The following is a 21406-nucleotide window of genomic DNA, read 5'->3' as shown; positions in this document are numbered from 1 at the left end:
GTAGTCATAGAATCAACAAGATGCTGCTGATAATATTTATAGCAGATGAAGGAAAGGGAAGAATTGAGAGAGAATGACTCTGACGTTATGAACTTGGATAACTAAAAGGGTGGTTATGTTCTTAATAGAAATGTCATGGGAGAGGGGACATTGAATAGGCTGTTATATGTCATCATCTTTAGGTTGGTTGTGCTTAAGTATTTTTCTTTTATAAGACAGGGTTTAGTGGTGGATGGGGTTATATTGGGAAATGACTTCTAGTGTAGAAAATTAAAAAAAATGAAAATTTTAAAGAAAACATACAAGATTATTTGAAAACTATAACAATGGAAATTGCATTGTTCAAGGACCTCCTATTATTAATATGAACTGAGACCTCAAACAAGGTGGCCTATGTCTGCCTAAAGTGTTTGCTACCATCACTGAGGATGCCCAGTGCCAAATTCAAACAAAGAAGGTTTTACTCTAGATGATGGAATTCTACAAATAAATTCTCTTTTTGGGGAATAACATTTAAGTGATTGCATCAAACACTGTGAAGTCTTTTAAATGCCACCTATCATTGCTCAAGATAATTCAGACTAATGATAAACACAGGAAAAACTAAATGATTGAATAAAAACTATTGTTCAGACAGTTGGATGGATGACCCATAGAACTGCTCCATCATTATGTAGAAAATGGACAGATACTTCAGATGATTGATTAATTGGAACCAGAATTGAGTAGGAGAAGGAGAGTGAGCCAAATTATCTTTAGAAAAATTTTCAGTACTTTTAATGACCCTGTGCTCATCCCTGAGACAGTGGCCTAACTACTTAACATCAGTAATCTTCAAGTAATGTTGTGTGTCTGCTTTTGACTTAGATAAGAAAAAGCCATGCATTTAAAGAGTTTTACATTCAGCAAAATATTTTCACAACCATTATCTCATTGGATCTTTACAACAGTCTTGTGAATTAGGGAGGGTATGTATTATTATTTCAAATTTTATATGTATTAAAACTGGAGAGGCTGTGGCATTTCATTGTCCTAGAGCTAGTAAATCCAAGAACTGAAGGTTGAACTCGGATCTTTTGACTACAAGTCCAGCATTTCCCCCCACTATACAACATTGCTATCAGGTATCCTATTGCTCTCTGTCCTTCTCCACTTAGTTTTCTAAGACTGAACCAAGAACCATTTTTTTTTAAATTTGCTAGGCAATGGGGTTAAATGACTTGCCCAGGGTCACACAGCTAGTAAGTGTTATGTGCCTGAGGAAGGATTTGAATTCAGTCCTCCTGAATCCATAGCCAGTGCTGTATCCACTGCGCCACCTAGCTGCCCCCCAAGAACTATTTCTTAAATAGATCATTTTCTTTAATTTTGTCTGGCAAAGGAATATCTAGAGTCCACAGGTTCTCCTATAAGGTAGTTTACTATTACCACTTCTGCCTATTTGTTCTCAGTGGAAGATAAGCTATACCAAATCCAGCATCTGCTGTTGAGGTGGTATGACATGTTCTGAATAGGGAGGTTGATCATTCAGGAACCTTCAGGTTCTTAAACAGAGGGATGCTTTGTTGTTCCAACTGTAGTTACTTACTGGAAAAGATTATTTCCTCTCAGCTGCTACATTGGCTATCCTATGGACTTCAGTCCTCCAAGTTGACTCTATTTCTCTACTTAATGGTCTTGGGTGTATTATGACAATATGTGTGGCTTTTGATTTTTTAAAAATATATTTATTTAATATTTTATTTTTGAAATTCCACATCGCGGGAGCCAAGATTGTGGAGTAAAAAGGTAGTCGCTCTCACTCCCCCCTTACAAACTCTGAAAACCCAGAAAATATCACCCCAGAAAAAAACCCTGGAACAGCCGAACTAGAAGAAAGATGAGGAGTAGCAGTGCGGCAGCCTAGCAAATGGGTCTCCCAGTGCCTCAGCAAAAATAAGGGAGGCAGAACTACAAGGGACATGAGGCAGATAAGTACCCTGCAGAATTCATCTAAAAGGAGCTGAAGAAAGCAACCTAAAGGCCTCCTAAAGCCCAGGCCTTGCTGGTCCCAGCCCAATACCAGGAGAGCTGTTGGAGTCCTGCAGCCTCCAACTGTTAACCAGGAAGAAATCCTGAAGCCCAGGTGGTAGAGCAGGCAAACACCAACACTGGACCTCCAAGTGCCTCCATAAGGGCTGGGGAACCAGTAGAGGCCAGCTCAGAAAACCACCAGGTGCCTGGGCACTCTACCTCAAAGGAATCCCACAGTGCATTAACAGAAATGAGGGAGGCAGCTGAAGGGGGCCCTAGGTAGATAAATACCCTGAAGCACCCATCTAAAAGGAGCTGAAGAAAGCTAACAGAAAGGAAAAGCAGGCAACCTAGAATTGCATGAAAGTTCCAGCCTTGCTGATTCCAGCCCAACATGAGGTAAGCTGCCGGAAACCTACAGTCTCCACTTGCCAGCATGAGAGGCACCAGCACACAAAGCCAGTGACCAAGACTTAGGCTCCCAACACAAGAAGCTTGGGTCAGTACCCTCTGTTGCCCAGCAGGAGAGCTCAATCTCTTTAAAGGCCAGGGAATAAAGAAACACCATGAGTAAAAAGAAACATACCATAGATTCATATTATGGGAAGAGCAAAGATCAAGACAGAAATGCTGAAGAAGACAACATTGTCAACAAACCCACGTCTGCAAAAACAAAAGGGAATATGAACTGTTCTGAAGCCTTCTTAGAAGAGCTCAAGAAGGATTTTAATAGTCAAATGAGAGAGGTAGAAGAGTCCTTCAAAGATACAATTGGCCAATTGGAAAAAAAGTACACTGAAGAGAACAAGTCCCTAAAACACACAATTGGCCAATTGAAGAAGGAAGTACAAAAACTAACAGAAGAAAACAATCTGTTAAAAACTAGAATTGGACAAATGGAAACTAATGTCTCTATGAGAGAGCAAGAATCAGTCAAACAGAAACAAAAAAATGAAAAAAATGGATGAAAATGTAAAATACCTCATCGGCAAAACAACCGACCTGGAAAATTGATTCAGGAGACACAATTTAAAAATTATTGGACTACCTGAAAATCATGATGAAAAAAAGATGCCGGACAGTATCTTTCAGGAAATCATAAAGGAAAACTGCTCGGAAGTACTAGAAATAGAGGGTAAGGTAACTATAGAAAAAATACACCGCTCACCACCTGAAAGAGATCCCAAATTGACAATGCCAAGTAATATAATAGTAAAGTTCCAAAATTACCAGATGAAAGAGAAGGTGCTGCAAGCAGCCAGAAAGAAATAATTTAAATATCATGGAACCAGTCAGGATAACACAGGACCTTGTAGCTTCTTCATTAAAAGACTGCAGGACGTGGAACATGATATTCCTTAAAGCAAAGGAGCCTGGATTGCAGCCAAGGATCAACTACCCAACAAAAATGAGCATCATTTTTCAAGGGGGGAGATAGATATTCAATGAAATAGGGGACTTCCAAGCCCTCCTGATAAAAAGACCAGAGCTCAACAAAAAATTTGACCTTCAACTACAGGACTCAAGAAAGACATAAAAAGGTAAATGGGAAAGGAAGTTACAATATGTTGTTAATAAGGGGCTGTTTAAACCCTACAAGGGAATATGACACTTGCAACCTTGAGAACTGTATTGTTATTACACCATGTTAAAGGGGTATACATAAAGAGGGTGGATATTAGTTGACTTTGATGTAATGATAAAAAAAAATCTAATCAAGTGGGTTAAATGGATCCAAATAAGTGGATCAATCTGATCTTAGAAAATGTACTGAGAAAGGAGGAGGCAGACAAGGGTAAATTACATTACAGGAAAAGACACAAAATCCTATTACAGCAGAGGGAAAGGAGGGAGGGGGGTCAGCATTGTTTGAACCTTGCTCTCATCAGATTTGGCTCAAGAAGGGGATAACATAATCAGTTATGAATAGAAATCTAACTTGCCCTATAGGTAGTAGGAGGGAAAAGGGGAAAGAAAAGGGAAGAAGGGAGGGAAAGCAGTAAGAGTAAAGGGGAAGAAAAGGGAAAGGGATAATAAAAGGGGAGGACTGAAGGAGGCGTGGTCAAAAGCAAAACACTAGTGAAGGGGGGAAAGGAAAAGGAGAAAGAAAAGCATAAATGGGGGAAAAGGATGGAGAAAAAGACACAGATAGTAATCATAACTGTGAATGTGAATGGGATGAACTCTCCCATAAAATGGAAATGGATTGCAGAATGGATTAAAAACCATAATCCTACAATATGTTGTTTACAGGAAACACATTTGAAAAAGAGTGACACATACAGGGTAAAGGTAAAAGGCTGGAGCAGAATATATTATGCTCAGCTGAAGTAAAAAAAGCAGGGGTAGCAATCCTGATCTCAGACAAAGCAAAAGCAAAAATAGATCTAATCAAAAGAGATAAGGAATGAAACTACATCCTGCTAAAAGGCACCATAGACAATGAAGTAATATCATTACTAAACATATATGCACCAAATGGTATAGCATCCATATTCTTAGAGGAGAAGTTCAGGGAGTTACAGGAAGAAATACACAGCAAAACTATACTAGTCGGGGACCTGAACCTCTCCCTCTCTGCACTAGATAGTCTAACCACAAAATAAACAAGAAAGAAGTTAAGGAGGTGAATAGAATATTAGAAAAGTTAGGTATGACAGACCTCTGGAGAAAACTGAATGGGGATAGAAAGGAATATACTTTTTTCTCAGCAGTACATGGCACATACACAAAAATTGACCATGTACTAGGGCATAAAAACCTCACAATCCAATGCAGAAAGGCAGAAATATTAAATGCATCCTTTTCAGATCATGATGCAATAAAAATTATATGTAATAAAGGGCCATGGAAAGATAGACTAAAAAAAATTGGAAACTAAATAATCTAATCCTAAAAAATGATTGGGTCAAACAACAAATCATAGAAACAATCAATAATTTCATTCAAGAGAATGACAATAATGAGACAACATACCAAAACTTGGGATGCAGCGAAAGCAGTTCTTAGAGGAAGTTTTATATCTCTAAATGCTTACATAAATAAAATAGAAAAACAGGAGATCAATGATTTGGACATACAATTAAAAAAACTAGAAAAAAGAACAAATTAAAAATCCTCAATTAAACACCAAATTAGAAATATTGAAAACCAAAGGAAAAATTAATAAAATTGAAATTAAGAAAACTATTGAACTAATAAATAAAACTAAGAGCTGGTTTTATGAAAAAAAAATAAAATAGATAAACTTTGGTTAATTTAATTAAAAAAGAAAGAAGAAAACCAAATTACTAGTATCAAGAATGAAAAGCACGAAGCTACCACCAAGGAAGAGGAAATTAAAACAATAATTAGGAATTATTTTGCCCAACTATATGCCAACAAATTTGACAATCTTAGTGAAATGGATACATATTTACAAAAATATAAATTGCCCAGATTAACAGAAGAGGAAGTAAAATACTTAAATAGCCCCATCTCAGAAAAAGAAATTGAACAAGCCATTGATGAACTCCCTAGGAAAAAATCTCCAGGGCCAGATGGATTTACATGAATTCTATCAAACATTTAAAGAACAATTAATTCCAATACTATATAGACTATTTGGGAAAATAGGTGAAGAAGGAGTCTTACCAAATTCTTTTTATGATACAAATATGGTGTTGATACCTAAACCAGGAAGAGTCAAAGCAGAGAAAGAAAATTATAGACCAATTTCTCTAATGAATATAGATGCAAAAATTTTAAACAAAATACTAGCAAATAGATTGCAGCAACTTATCACAAGAATAATACACTATGACCAGGTAGGATTTATACCAGGAATGCAGGGTTGGTTCAATATTAGGAAAACTATCAGCATCATTGAGCATATCAACAACAAAACCAACAGAAACCACATGATCATCTCAATAGATGCAGAAAAAGCTTTTGATAAAATACAACACCCATTCCTATTAAAAACACTAGAAAGCATAGGTATAAATGGAGTCTTCCTTAAAATAATAATAGCATTATCTAAAACCTTCAGCAAGCATTATATGTAATGGGGACAGGCTAGAAGCATTTCCAATAAGATCGGGGTGAAACAAGGATGTCCATTATCACCACTGTTATTCAATATTGTACTGGAAATTAGCTTTAGCAATAAGAGAAGAAAAAGAAATTGAAGGCATTAGAATAGGCAAAGAAGAAACAAAGCTATCACTCTTTGCAGATGACATGATGATATACTTAGAGAATCCTAGAGAATCAAGTAAAAAAAACTACTTGAAATAATAAACAACTTTAGCAAAGTTGCAGGCTATAAAAGAAACCCACATAAATCATCAGCATTTCTTTATATTACCAACAAAGCCCAACAGCAAGAGATAGAAAGAGAAATTTAAACTTACTGTAGACATTATAAAATATTTAGCAGTCTCCTCCCGAAACAAACCCAGGAACTCTATGAACACAATTACAAAACACTTTTCACACAAATAAAATCAGATCTAAATAATTGGAAAAACATCAGTTGCTCATGGGTAGGCCAGCTAATATAATAAAAAAATCCTACCTAAGCTAATTTACTTATTCAGTGCCATACCAATCAAACTACCAAAAATTATTTTATAGAGTTAGAAAAAATAATAACAAGATTCATTTGGAAAAACAAAAGGTCCAGAATATCAAAGGAACTAATGAAAAGAAATGCAGGGGAAGGTGGCCTAGCAATTCCAGATCTTAAATTGTATTATAAAGCAGCAATCATCAAAACTGCTTGGTACTGGCTAAGAAATAGGGAGGTGGATCAGTGGAATAGGTTAAATATGCAAGACACAGTAGTCAATGACTATAGTAATCTATTATTTGATAAACCCAAAGACCCCAGCTTCTGGGATAAGAACCCACTCTTTGAAAAAAACTGCTGGGAAAACTGGAAAAGAGTATGGCAGAAACTAGGCATAGACCCAAATCTCACACCATATACCAAAATAAAGTCAAAATGGGTTCATGACTTAGATATAAAGGCTGATACCATAAGTAAACTGGGAGAACAAGGAATAGTTTACCTATCAGATCTATGGAGAACAGAAGAATTCATGACCAAACAGGAGATAGAGAACATTATGAAAAGCAAAATGGATAATTTTGATTACATTAAATTGAAAAGTTTTTGCACAAACAAAGCCAATGCAACTAAGATTAGAAGGAAGGTAGAAAATTGGGAAAGAATTTTTACAACCAGTCTCCTGATAAAGGCCTCATTTCTAAAATATATAGAGAATTAAGACAAATTTATAAGAACACAAGCCATTCCCCAATTGATAAATGGTCAAAGGATATGAACAGACAGTTCTCAGATGAAGAAATTAAAGCCATCTAAAGTCATATGAAAAAATTTTCTAAATCATTATTGATTAGAGAAATGCAAATTGAAACAACTCTGAGGTACCACATCACACCTATCAGATTGGCCAACATGACAAAACAGGAAAATGATAAATGTTGGAGAAGATGTGGGAGAATTGGAACACTAATACATTGTTGGTGGAGTTGTGAAATGATCCAACCATTTTGGAGAACAATTTGGAACTATGCCCAAAGGGCTACAAAAATGTGCATACCCTTTGATCCAGCAATAGCACTTCTAGGGCTATATCCCAAAGAGATCAAACAAATGGGAAAAGGACCCACATGTATCAAAATATTCATAGCAGCTCTTTTTGTGGTGGCAAAGAATTGGAAATTGAGAGGGTGCCTATGAACTGGGGAATGGCTGAGCAAGTTGTGGTATATGAATGTAATGGCACACTATTGTGCTATAGGAAATGATGAATAGGTTGACTTCAGAAAAACCTGGAAAGACTTATTTGGTCTGATGCTGAGTGAAGTGAGCAGAACCAAGAGGACTTTGTACACAATAACAGCCATGTTGCAATGACTAATATTGTTAAACTGAACCCTTCTCAGCATTACAAGGATCTAAGACATCTCCAGAGGCCTCGATGGAAAATGCTGTCCACATCCAAAGAAAGAACTATGGAAGTTGAATTGCTATCACTTTTTTTCCTTCTGTTGAGTTTTGTTTCATCTTTCTGATGGTTCCTCCTATTGGTTTTAATTTTTACTTACAACTTCACTAATGTGAAAATATGTTTAATAGGAATGTAAATGTAAGCCTATATCAGATTGTGCGCCATCTTGGGGAGGGGGGTGTGGAGGGAGGGGGAGAAAATTTTTAAACTGAAAAGCATATGGAAGTGATTGTTGATAAGTCAAAATAAATTAATGAAACTTAAAAAATATTTTAATTTCACCCAATTACATGCAAAAATAATTTTCAACATTCTTTTTAAATTCTGAGTTACAAATTCTCTTTGTCTCTCCCTTTCCTCCATCCTCATTGAGAATGGAAACGATTTGATAAAGGTTGTAAATGTGTGCAGTCATGCAAAATATATTTCCTTATTGGTCATATTTTAAAAGGAACAAAAAGACAAACAAAAGAGAAAGTTAAAAAAATGCTTTGCTCTGCATTTAGACTCTGTCAGATTCATCTGGAGATGGATCGCATTTTCAATTATAAATCCTTTGAAATTGTCTTGGATCATCATATAGCTGAGGATATCTCAGTCACTCACAGTTGATCATTGTACAATATTGCTGTTACTGTGTAGTTTCCCTGATTTTGATCATTTCACTTAGTATCAGTTTATATAAGTTTTTTAAGGGTTTTGTGAGAGTGTCCTGCTGGCCATTTCTTCTGGTACAATGGCATTCCATCACAGTCATATACTACAACTTATTCATCCATTCCACAATTGATGGACAACCCCTCAATTTCTAATTTTTTGCCATGTGCCATTTTTGAAATAGGAAAAAGATGAGATGGAGCAGTTATCTCTTATGAATATTTTTGTATGAATGTTCATTCAAAAACAAACAAAAAATATATAAACTTTATGAGTCTTTTCAAACAGCAATAAATATAACTTAGAGCTAATGTAAATCTAAGTTTTTAAGAGTGGGTGTCAGATTAAACTAAAAACAAAAAAAACACAAAAAATGTACACCTACTATGTGCAGGACACCCTGCTTCTTAGTAAGCTTTCATTGGATTAGACCAAATTACCAGGCAAGGTATTGTGTATTGTGTACTAGGTAGTAGATAATGTATTATGTGGGAGATAAAATAAAGTTTGAAACAGGAGCAGGAAAGCTTTCAAATGAATATATTTCTTATATTTATCTGTTTCTGTTTAAGCTTTTCCAGAATGCTTTCTTTAGGCACTGATTAAGAGAAAAATGATTCATGATGGCTTGAAAATAAGCTAAAGAGTTTGGACACTGTTATAGTTATTGCTATAATTAAAAAGAGGGCACCAGTATGAGATACCACTGTAGGATTTCATAGGATAACAATAGAACAGTGCTATAATTAGCTGGGACAATGTAAATTAATGAAATTTAATAGGTCAATAAATTTTACAATTTTTACCTCTATAAACAGTCATTGAATATGCAATATGCCCTCTTCCTCCATTTGGCAACATCATTTATTTTTAAGAAATTTGCATTTAGTTCAAACATTTTTGACTCATTTTTAAAAAAACCTCTCATCATGAAAGATTATTCTGATTTTTATCATTATTATTTTATTACATTATTAATACTTTGAATATTAAGTTAACTTTTGATGGACAGTCCATTTATCCTAGCCTTGATAATAGCTTGTAGGTTTTAAAATTTTCTTTTGAATTTTTATTTTGAGTTCCAAATTTTCTAGTACCCTTTACCCCTCCATCAACATTGAGAAGGCAAGAAATAGGATACCCATTATGCACATGAAATCATACAAAACGCATTTCCACAATGGCCCTATTGTGAAAATAATCAAGAAAAAAAGAGAAAGAAATATGCTTCAATATGCACTTGGATCCAACAGTTCTCTTTCTGGAGGTGAATAGAAATTTTCATCATAAGTCCTTTGGAAGTGCCTTGGGTCATTGTATTGATCAGAGTTGCCAAGTTTTTTGCAGTTGATTATCAAAACAACATTGCTGTTAATGTGTACATTGTTCTTCTGGTTCTTACTCCATTTGCAAGAGTTCATATGTCTTCCCAGTTTTTTCTGAAACCATCCTGTTCATCATTTCTTGTTAGCACAATATCATTCCATCATATGGAGAAGGAAATGACAAACCACCCAACTATCTTTGTGAAGAAACCCACAAATGGGGCAATGCAGAGTAGGACATGCCTGAAAAGTGACTCAACAATGAAAATTCCGTTAGACTTATATAGCAAACTTCTTCAGCCATGCTCCAGTTGATGGATATCCTTTCGATTTTCATTCTTTGCCACCACAAAAAGAGCTCCTATAAATATATTTGTACCAATAGGACCTTTGTTCTTATTTTTTATCTTTTTTTGAATACAGATCTCATAGTGAAATTGCTGGGTTAAAGAGTATGCACAATTTCATAACTGTTTGAGTATAATTCCAAATTTTCCCCCAGAATGGTTGGAGTAGTTCACAACTCCACCAAAAGTGTATTAATATCCCATTTTTCCACATCCGCTCTAGGATTTGTTATTTTTTTTTTTTTTTGCTCATGTTAGCCAATCTGATAGGTGACAGGTGGTACCTCAAGAGTTATTTTAATTTATGTTTCTGTCATCAATAATGTTTTAGAGGATTTATCTATGTAATGATTGATAGCTTTGATTTCTTCCTTTGAAAACTGCCTGTTCATAAACTTTTGACCATTTATCAACTGGAGGATAGTGCTTATTTTTTATTGACTTAGGCTTTGTTCCCTATGTATTAGAGAAATGAAGGCTTTATCAGAGAACCTGTTGTAAAATTTTTTCCTATTTTACCGTTTTCCTTCTAATTTTGTCTGCAACCATTTTGTTTATGTAAAAGCTTTTTTATTTCATGTAATCAAAGTTATTGATTTTGCTTCTTGTGATCCTCTCTATCTCTTATTTTGTCATAAACACTTCCCTTATCCATAGGTCTGACAGGTACCTTTTCCCCTGTTCCATAATTTATTTGTGGCATAATCGTTTGTGTCTGAATCATTTATCAGTTTTGACCTTATCTTGGAATATGGTGAGGTATTGGTTTATACCTAGTTTCTGCCAGACTGTTTTTCAGTCTTCCCAGAAATTTTTGTCAAACGGTGAGTTCTTGCCCCAAATGCTTGGAACTTTGGCATTATGGAACACTAGATTACTATAGTCATTTACTACTGTATATTGTGTACCTGGTCTATTCCACTGATCTATCACTCTGTTTCTTAGCCAGCACCAGATTGTTTTGATGATTACCCCTTCATAATATAATGTGAAATTTGAAACTGCTAGGTCAACTTTTTCTCTCTTTTAATTCCCTTTATATTCTCAAACTTTTGTTCTTCCAGATGAATTTTGTTATGATTTTTTCTAGCTCTATAAAATAATTCTTTGATATTTTGATTGGTATGGAACTGAATAAGTAAATTAACTTAGGTATAACTGTCATTTTTATTATATTGGCTTAGCTTGGCCAGAATCAAAGAATATTTTTCCAGTTGTTTCAATCTGTCTTTATTTGTGTGAAAATTGTTTTATAATTGTATTCATATAATAATTGGTTTGTCTTGGCAGGTAGATTCCCAAACATTTTATATTGTCTGTGGTTATTTTAAATATAATTTCTCTTTCTATCTCTTATTGCTGAGATTTGTTAGTAGAATATAGAAACACCGATGATGTATGTGGGTTTATTTTATATTCTGCAACTTTGATATGGTTGTTCATTGTTTCATCTGGTTTTCCAATAGATTCTCTAGTTTTCTCTAAGTATACCATCATAAAATCTGAAAAGTAATAGTTTTGTTTCTTCAATGCCTATTTTAATTTCTTAAATGTCTTTTTCTTGTCTTATTGCCATAGTTAGCATTTCAAGTACAATGTTGAATAATGGTGGTCACCATGGACATCCTTGATTCACCCTTGATTTTACTGAAAAGGCTTTAAGCTTATCCCTGTTACGGGTAATTCTTGCTCTTGGTTTGAAATAGATACTACTAATTATTTAAAGAAAGGCTCCATTGATTCCCATATTTTCTAGTGTTTTTAATAGAAATTGGTGTTGTATTTTGTGAGAGGTTTTTCCTGTATCTATTGATATAATCATATAACTTTTGTTGTTTTTGTTATTGATATTGTCAATTATACTGATAGTTTTCCTGATATTAAACCAGCCCTGTATTCTTGGTATAAATCCCAACTTGTTATGGTCTATTATCTTTGTGATATATTGCTGTAATTTCTTTGCTAATATTTTGTTGAAAATTTATATTGATATTCATTAAAATTGGCCTATAGTTTTCTTTCTCTATTTTTGCTCTCTCTGATTTAGATATCAAAACTATATTTGTGACATAAAATAAATTTGACAGGATTCCTTGTTTACTTTTTTTCCAAATAGCTTATATAATATTGGGATTAATTGTTCCTTAAATAACTGATAAAAATCACTTGTAAATTCTTTTGCTCCTGGGGATTTTTTCTTAAACAGTACATTTTATTTGGTTCAATTTTTTTTATAAGAAGGTTATTTAAGTATTTTATTTCCTCTTGGACTAATCTAAGCATGTTGTAAATTTATCTAGTTCAGATGGTCAGTTTTACTGGCATATTATTGGACAAAATGACTTCTAATAATTGCCTTAATTTCATCTTCATTGGCGAGGAATTCATGCTTTTCATTTTTTATAATGGTACCTTGGTTTTCTTCTTTTTTAAAAATCACATTTACCAATGATTTATCCATTTTATTTTTCTTAAAACCAGCTCCTAGTTTTATTCATTAGTTTATTATCCTTTGGCCGTAACTGATGATTCCATGTGTGGATGGTGTGGTGCTGGCTGGAGAGAACCTCTGTTTTCTTGATCTTAGTTGTGAACCCAAAATTTGCACAAATAGGAGAGAATCAATCCATACTGTATTTCATCTCAGCCTCAGATGCTGCTTTAAGTACACAATCATCTGCAAACAAAAAGTTGCTCACCAACTCTCCCTCCGCTTTAATCTTGATTTGATGCCATTTTGTTTTCCTTGTTGAAGGCATCTGATATCATCACTGAAAACATCAGGATAAAAAACATGGGAGCTAGCACAGAGCCCTGGTACACTCCATTGGTGACTAGAAAGAACAAGAACATTATTCATTATCCAGAACCCACACAAACATGCCATTAAGAAACTGATGTACAATACTGATGACCTTCTCCAGGCAACCAAATTTTGGGCTTTAATTAAATGGGAAATAGAAGAGCCCACTCTTTCCCTTGTGGGTAAAAGGCAATACGTCAAAGGAGAATTCCAGATGAAACCAGAAACTGGAAGAAGTGGAGGGAACAAACCAACAGTGAGTAGAGAGAATTAGAATGTGCATGGCTTATTAGTGAACATGGGTCCATGGGACCACTACTCAGCAGGTAATAATCAAAATTGTCTGGGAGAGACTGCATGGCTGGCAGAGATTTGATGCCATTCAAGACAACCAGGAAAAAGGTCCAGAACAAGAAAAACAATAGTGTCATCAGTGTTTTTCTCAGTCCTACTTCATTTGACATCTGAATTACCTCTCTACATGAATGCCTTGGTCATACATGTTCCCTGCACATGTGCTCCTATATAAACATTTCCTTGACATATCAACCGTTCTGACTGATAATGCATATTTGTGAAACTGTGTATCCCAGGGCTATGGTGGAAAGATTCTATTACTGCTATATTTGCTATGCTGTTATAATAATATATGTATATACACATATATGTATAGGTACAAATATATACATATATATGTATGTTTATAAGTAGATATGCATATATATTTATGTGTGTGTGTGTGTGTGTGTGTGTATACATATGGATTGCTTCTGTCTTCTGCATGATTAGTAAAAGTAAACACATGAGTGTAAGCTATACATTTTTTTTTATCCACTCAGTAGTTTGAATGTTGTCTGGGATATTCCCTGGTGCCAAATTTTGCTTCCTATGAATGCTGGTTCTTCACATTAATGCTGGGAGTATCCCTTAATTTAATGCTATCATTTTTTAGTGTTACAAATTGAAGGCAAAGGGATTATAATTTTAGGGAATTAAAATGTTACCATCTGATGAAATGAAGCAATATTGCAAAAACTGGTAGAGATTTATAAAAATCATAAGTTCCTTTTCTCACTGGAAGTTTCATCACACTACAATAGATGCTAGACTTAACTTTTTTTTTTAAAGAAAATTTTCAAAAATATTGTTATAGTGTCTATGTCTCTGAATGTCTGGGAAACCTCTTTTGTTAAATTCTTGCTTAATAGCTTCTATATTTCTCCATCTTATCCCAGAAATAAAATGGGAAAATAAATAAATGAAATGTTATAAAAAAGAGTATGATATTTAGAGCTAGAATTTTTGAGGATGTGTTCATTTTTCCACTCTGAACACAGCTTTTTCTAATGGATAAATGAGTGAAAGAAAGAATGATGAATAAATGGATAAAAAAGCACTTAACAACTAAATTCATTTACTATGTACCAGGCAGTATGCTAAGTACATGGAATACAATAGAAAATCTAGATAATACCTTCTCTAAGGAGCTCACATTCTAAATGGAGAAATAATACAAAGATAGATGGTACATCTGTAGAGCGAATGGGAAGGCCTAGTGGTCCTTGGATTACAGCATCAAGGATGGATGACAAGGCCTCATGGTCCTTGGGGTGCATGGACAAGGTAATGTTTAAGGGTCTGGAGGGTATAGCATAGGGAAGACCCCATGGGATTCAGTGGTTAGACAATGCAATTTTGTTGTCTATCAGAGATTTAGTGGCTAAATAAGGGGAGAAATTGATATTTTGACCCCTAGATTGTGTTCATTTGGCTAAACTGACATTGTCTTACGTAATCTGAACACACTGAAGACAACAAATAACCAGTAGAACAAAAACGGCTCACTGACAGGACTCGTTGCTGGTTAGCCTCTGGCATATATTAAATAAATATTTGAATTTAGGAAGTAAGATCTCGAAAGGAATGAAAAGGCCTTTCAGAGAATATTGTATTTCTTTAGTCCTTTGGATTTAAAATCATAGCACAAATAGTGTTTATATATATATATATATATATATATGTGTGTGTGTGTGTGTGTATATATGTATACACACATATGTCTCTTTTATCAATCATTTTGTAATTTGGATTCATTTTGTATAGGGTACCACATCAAATATAATTATATTTGTTTCTAAAATCCGTTATTTCCATTTTGGAATCTTCAATCTTTCTGTTCTAGATTAGAATCGAAAGAATATTAATATTTTTATAAGAAAGAGAATTGAATCAAAGAGATTTGAATTCATAGAACATTGTGCCATGTTTCTGGGATCTAACAAATACTTAGTTTCCTCCTCTTTTTTTGGAGTAATACCATGGCTTCTTATACTTCTTTTGCAGTAAAATTCTTTCATCCTTTTTTAAACTCATGTTTTTATTACAGTTCCTTGCTCCGAGTGGGAGTTGGAACAAATTCATTTTCTTGAAGTGTAAGTATAATAGGGCTGTTTCACAGGAAAAGAAATAGACAGAAAATGAAAGGGTTGTCATGACTGTGTTTATCGTTATCTGTCTCTATTAAGCATTAACTAATCTTGCTAGAAGTATGGCTTCAATTTCTTTGTACAATGTAGAATAATGCTCATGACTCTTATTTTTTTCTGACATGATACATGTAGGAGATAGGAAGTTTTTCATTAGTCATAGTTAAAATAGCTTCCTGTAGTTACAATTGATCAGTATTTATTAAAGAACTCTGGCAAACAAAGTATGTATGGGGGGGTGGTTATAGTTGACTTTCTACTGGACATACTCTTCTATGGAGCAGTTATGCTACTTAAATAAGCAAATTGAGACTGAAATATTAATAGGATAGGGGAAATGTCAAAGAAACTGAGTGTTGAACAGGATAAAAACCTTATGAAGGATTTAAAATGAGAGAGGGGTTAGAGAACTAAGTTTTGACTGATACAAAAAGTGAATTCAATAGTTAAATTATGTAAAATACGATACTATGTCCTAGCCCAGTGAAAATATATATTGGGTATGACTTATGTGACTACTATCTGGGATTCATTATTTGCCCAAACTAATTAGGACCTAGCTTTAACAAAAATGGTGCCCAAGAGGGTTGAATAAGAGTAGATGCTGTAGAAATGGCTGCTCAGGACCTTAGGAGACACAGATTCTCTTTCTCGATTGGGAATTTTGTAGGCATATGATCCCAGAGAAGTCACTTATCTCTTTGAGTATCAGTTCCCTCAATTAAAGGATGGGTATCCTAAAGAAAATTTGGCTTACACTGCCTACTACGCATAATCATTGTGAGGAATCAGTAAGATTATGTCATTGAAGTGTTGTATAACTCTAAAATTGCTTATAAATATTAACTGCTGTTATTATATCTTTAGATATCAACTCCTGTTAAGTAACTGGTGGAATATACCCAGAGACCATGGTACTTCACATAGTTGAGATCAAAGATAACAGACTGATTTTAGATTCAAGGCAGATTTTCATTATAAAGGCAATGAATACACAAATGGAAAATGAGGGATCTCTGGAAAGCTAAATTTGGACAAAATTAAAACATAGATTATGATATGCTTTCAATGAGGTTGAAATAGGAGAAGGCAACATACTTTATCCTAGTTCCCTTGACTAGGCATTATTTACAAAAGCATTTCAAACATGTATAAACAAAGTCAACAAGTGCAAATAGAAGATGGCATTGGCATAGATATTAATCCAATACAATAGATCAATGGTGTTAAACTCAAATAGAAATGAAAGCCTTGCTAGCCACATTTTGATTTAACTTTAAAATATAATATTATATTTCATTGTGTTTTATTTATTTTGTTAAACATTTCTCAATTTCATTTTAATATGTTTCAGGGGTCCTTGGAGAGGCATGTGCTTCCTATGTGGGGCAGGTCAGATGCTTTAGGGTCAATAATTCAAATAATTAAAAACATTCCTTCTATTGAGCTTTGAAATATATTATTTTGGAAAACATTCATTTACTTAATTATGCTCTGGATAAAATTAAATTTTGTATTTCCCAGGTACATATAAAGGCAGTTAGCATGGAGCAGTGGAAAGGGAAAGCATTTGGAGTGTCCACCTTGGTCATGAGACATGAGTTTGAATTACTGCTATGCTACTTACTACCTATATAGGACTTATGGTCTTACTAGGTATAAAATACTTACTAGCTTATTATTTTGGATAAGAGACTTCATCTCTCTTGGCTTCAATTTCCTTACCTTTAAAATGAGGGACAAACATATCGAAAATTATTTTCAGTTCCAGATCTATCATTCAATGTTCTCATGAATTCATAGCAGGGGTAAATGATCCCTAGGCATGCTAGAGGATAATTTGAACCAGCCTGTGATTTAAAATAACTGAGTGGATATATCTTTTGCATGCAATCTCTAATCAATAACCTATGATAAATTATGTGTAACATCTTAACTCTCCAAGAAACATAATTTTGGATCATTTTAGCAGCATTCAAGTCCCCAGAGGAACTACTCTTCCATTCCTTATGGTTTTAATATGACTTATTAAAAGAAAAATATCAGTTCCTATTGTATGCACTACTGCTCCCATAGGTTTAGTGATCATCTCTAGGCCAATAACTCACAGATCAATATATTCAGCCCCAGTATTTCCACTGAGATTCATGTGTGCATCACTAATTGCCTTTTGGACATTTCTGTCTGGATTGGAATCCAAGTTTTCTGACTGCTTTTTTCACTGTATCTGCATCAAAAGGCAGTCATTCTCACCTTCTAAAATCTCACAGTATATACCAATATAATCAGAAGTAAACTTCAGTTGGGGCCAAAGAACACCTGGGAAGGAGCTTCTGTGTACTCTTCTCTTCAGCTTCTCTCCCTAACAGAAAGCCCCATACCCTACATCAAATTGAGCAACAGAATGTGACTTGACCACAATGCCTGGCACATAGTAGGCCCTTAATAAACATGTGTTGATTGATTGATTGCTAAGGGTTGGAATAAAGTATACAAGGCACAAAAAAAGTAGAACTCCTTCATAGAGCTTTCAGTCTAGTAGAGGGGAATAACACACATAAATTTCTATATTATAAAATAAATACATAAATGCAAATGACATATGCAAATAAAATGCTGGGTAAGATCTAAATGAAGGAAAAGTTAGCAGTGATTGGGGTGGGAAGGGTCCCAACAGGTTTCTTGGCATTTAGAAAGGAATTCAAAAGGGGGACTTGGCACATGGGAAGTGAAGGATATCCTAGCATAAACCACAAAATGAGAAAAGACATAGAAAAAGAAAAGGATGGCATATGTATGGAGGATGAATGAATAGTGATTAAGTTAGTGAAACACAATGCACAGAGTTTTTAGATGGGAGAAATCAGGTATTTTGGTGCCAGATAATGGACAGTCTTAAATGTGAGACAAGAATATTTTGACTCTAGTAAGTTGACAATGAAGACACTGAAAGTTTTTGAGCTGGGTAATGACACAATTAGTGATATATAGATAAGCTCCATGGTAATGATATATTGCTGCACTTAGCTTGCCACACAAATTGAGTTTGACAATGGTGTCAAATTCAAACAGAAATGGGAGCCACTAAGCCATACATCCAGCTCCCTGTAGACCACAGATTGACTTATGTTATGCATTTTTATTTTATTTTTATTTATTTTGTTAAACATTTCTCAATGATATTATTTCCTTTTTAAATATTGAGTTTCAAATTCTCTCCCTCCCTTCCTACTCTCCCATACACCCTGAGAAGGCAAGCAGAATTATATCAATTAATTATATATGTGAAATCATGCAAAACATTTCTATATTAGCCATATATAAAAAAGCAAAAAACCCAAAACACAAGAAAATTGTACATCAATTTGCATTCAGCATTCATCAGTTCTCTTTCTGGATGTGGATAGCATTTTTTTCATCATGAGTACTTCAGAACTGTCTCATTGTCTCATATCTTTGCATTAATCAGAATATACAAGTTTTTTCCAGTTGATCATTATTACAACATTGTTGTGTGGTTGTGCACAATGATATCCCAGGTACTTCTCACTTCACTTTGCATCATTTCATATAAGTCTTGCCATTTTTTTCTGAAACCACTCCCTCATCATTTATTATAGCATAATAGTGCTCCATCACAAGCATTTACCACAACTTGTTCAGCCATTTATCAATTGATGAACCACCCCTCAACTTCCAATTCTTTTCCACCACAAAAAGAGCTTCTATAAATTGTTTTGTACATATTGTTTTATACTTCTCTTTTTTCTTTGATTGCTTTGGGGTACAGATCTAGTGATGTGCATAAGTTTATAGCCCTTTGGGCCTAGTTCAAATTTGTTCTCCAGAATGGCTGGACCATTTCACAACTCCACCAATAGTGCATTAGTGTCTCTATTTTCCCTCACCTCCTCTAGCATTTGTCATTTCTAGCATTTTAATTTGCATCTCTCTAATCAAGAGTGACTTAGAGCAATTTTATATGACTACAAATAGCTTTGATTTCTTCTTCTGAAAACTGCCTGTTCATATTTTTTGACCATTTATCAATCGAGGAATGGCTCATTTTTATAAATTTGATTCAATTTCTTCTGTTTGAGAAATGTGGTCTTCATCAGAGAATGTTGCTATAAAGCTTTTCGATACTCCTTCATTGTCTGTCACCTTTTTGCAAAATGTAGTTTCCCTGATTATCTCTTTTAATTAGCTGTAGTTTTGCCCTTTGCTTTGTTTGAGATCGTGATTGCCACCTCTGACTTTTCTACTTCAGCTGAGGCATAATAGATTCTGCTCCATTCCTTTATTTTAACTCTGTACCTTTTTTGTTTCAAATGTGTCTCTTGTAAACAAGATATTGTTGGATTTTGTTTGCTAATCAATTTTGCTATCCACTTTCATTTTATGGGTGAGTTCATCTCATCCAAATTCATAGTTATGATTACTATGTATTTCCCTCCATCCTCTTTTATTCTCTTTGTATTTCTCTCTCTTTATATCCTGTACTTCTTCTAAAGTCTGTTTTTCTTCTGCCCACTGCCTTTTTAAGTCAGCCCTCCCTTTTATCATTTTTCCATTTTCATGTCTCTGATTCTCTTACCCTCTTATTTCCCTATTGAGTAAGATATACTTCTGTACCCAACAGTATGTATATATGTATTCTTCCCTGTTGGAGCCAATTCTAATCATAGTGAGGCTCAGGCATTGCCTACCACCCCTATCCCTACCTCTATTTTCATCTCCAGTATAAAAGCTCTTCCCCTATGATTTTATTGTGTGAGAAAACTTTCCACATTCTATACTTCCCTTCCCCCTTCTCTCAGTGCATCCTTTTCACCCCTACATATTTTAGATCATCCCATTTTAGATCATCCCATCTAGATCACTCATGACATCTGTCTACATGTACTTAATCTAAATGCCATAGTGATGATAAAGTTCTTAGGAGTTACATGTATCATCTTCCCACATAGGAATGTAAAAAGCTTAACTCTATTGAGTCTCTTATAATTATACTTTCTTGTGTATGTTTTTATGCTTGGTTTGAATCTTCTGTTTGAATGTCAAATTTTCTGTTGAGCTCTGATCTTTTCATCAGGAATGCTTGAAAGTGATCATTTCATTAAATATCTATTTTTTTTCCCTGAAGGATGATATTCAGGTTTTTCTGGGTAGATTATTCTTGGTTGTAATCCTAACTCCTTTGCCTTCTGGAATATTGTATTCTAAACCCTCCACTCTTTTAAAGTGCCTAAATTGTGTGTGATCTTGTCTGTGCCTCCATGATATTTGAATGGTTTATTTCTGGTTACTTGGAATATTTTCTCTTTGACCTGGGAGCTCTGGAATTGGGCTATAGTATTCCTGAGAGTTTTAATTTGGGATCTCTTCAAGGAGGTGATCATTGGATTCTTTCAATTCCTATTTCATTCTCTGGATCTAAGATATCAGGGCAGTTTTACTTTGCAATTTCTTGAAATATGATGTTTAGGTTCTTTTCTTTTGATCATGGCTTTCAAGTAGTCCAGTAACATAAAATTACCTCTCCTTGTTCTATTTTCCAGGTCAGTTGTTTTTTTCCAATGAGATATTTCACTTGTTTTTCATTTTTTGACCTTGTTTCATTACTTCTTGATGTGTTATGGAGTCATTAGCTTACATTTGCTCAATTCTAATTTTTAAGGAATTATTTTCTTCAGGGAGCTTTTGGTCACATTTTTTATTTGGCCAATTCTGTTTTAAAGGTGTTATTTTCCTT

This window comes from Phascolarctos cinereus, unplaced genomic scaffold (genome assembly GCF_003287225.1).
Source record: "Phascolarctos cinereus isolate Bilbo 61053 unplaced genomic scaffold, phaCin_HiC Scaffold_2;HRSCAF=192, whole genome shotgun sequence".
Classification (NCBI taxonomy): domain Eukaryota; kingdom Metazoa; phylum Chordata; class Mammalia; order Diprotodontia; family Phascolarctidae; genus Phascolarctos; species Phascolarctos cinereus.
Note: the sequence above shows the minus strand (reverse complement) of the source record.